Source organism: Aulonocara sp. 'chitande type north' Nkhata Bay, linkage group LG23 (assembly GCF_057382095.1).
Source record: "Aulonocara sp. 'chitande type north' Nkhata Bay isolate Kocher_YH1m ecotype deep benthic linkage group LG23, A_spYH_male_GT1.1, whole genome shotgun sequence".
NCBI classification, from domain to species: domain Eukaryota; kingdom Metazoa; phylum Chordata; class Actinopteri; order Cichliformes; family Cichlidae; genus Aulonocara; species Aulonocara sp. 'chitande type north' Nkhata Bay.
Window position 1 is genome coordinate 52,359,748 of NC_141365.1, and position 1,373 is coordinate 52,361,120.

Here is a 1,373-nt window from a genome sequence, read left to right on the forward strand (position 1 = left end):
AATGGATCAGAGAAATTACTATGCACTCACTTCAGGAAAGACATATTCAGCTGCAAAAAGCCTTGCAAAGAACCGTCATTAGCAAGTGGCACATTCACCAGCGCTGTGTGGGAAATAAGAAGAACAGAGTTTTGCTCAGCTGGCTCTTAGCCTGTTCCACATGCGGGAATCAGAAACATTGTAAATGTGGAAAATGTGATATGCATCTTGTCTTGACACATATCAAAACAGAATAAAATCAGTATGTGACTAGTTTAATACTATTGAGACCTTCATAAAAAAACAAACAAACCTGTATTTCATGACTTTTTAAATATCTATCCAATGCTAAGAACGCTCGCTCTGAAGTGTAATCATTTAGAGACCGGGACACTTGCATGCACTGTGATTGGTGTACTCCCTAAGTTTAACATGGGACCTTAAATAATTGTTTAATTGCTCCTTTACACAGGTATAAATTAGGGATACAGATTCTTTCTCCACCTAACTTCGGCAGTCCATCCATCTATTTTCTTAGTCTCTTATTGAACTTATGGTTGCAGCGGTGTTCAAGTCTATCTCAGCTCTATTTGAGGCTAACACAGAGAGACAAAGACCTTTTACCAATTTAGAATCACCACATAAAACTTTAAATCTGGGCCAATCGCTGGAGTTCCCTGAGAGAACCCCGTGTTTTACTTCTTTGTGTCATATTACCAACCTCAGTGCTTGCAACTGATCCTAGTTCAGAACTGAAAATGGGAGGTGAAGTTAATCTTCAATGTCCCGTCTCTGAAATGTTTAAAAATGTAAAGCATAGCTCACTGCTGATGGTCAGAGGCTCAGTGGTGTGCAAAAAACGAAGACTTACAAGTCAAATCAATTCATTCAGACTGTTTTAAAAATAACAGAAGCTGACCAAAGTGACTTCCAAACATCCCAGGTCTCCAAAAATTTGGAAACACAAATTTCCCATAAAAATGACTGCCAAGCAAAAAACAATATTATAAATGTGATAAATTAACAGAAAATTAACCTTGGTGTGTAAAGAAGACTCCCTACTGCAGTCTGTTAGGTTATGGCGTTATCTTTCTGCCACTATTCTGAGCGCACGTAAAAAAAGGTTTACAGGTGCAAGTGTTGCATTTTGAGGAGAAATTTATTTTGAGCGAAGAAAAGCTGAATTTGAGTGAACAAAATTCATTGCTGCGTGCAAAACATGTATTTCAGTGTTTGCTATTATCCAGCCCTTCTCGCTCAGTTTTTGCACTTGCGCTCCCCTAACTCTGTTTTGTCGCTCGTCCTCAGGTAGCTCCGGTGCGCCATCTATCCTCCCGCTTACCTCGGCTCCGTTTCATCCCCTCGGCTCTGTCTCCTCGCACATTTTCCCGGTC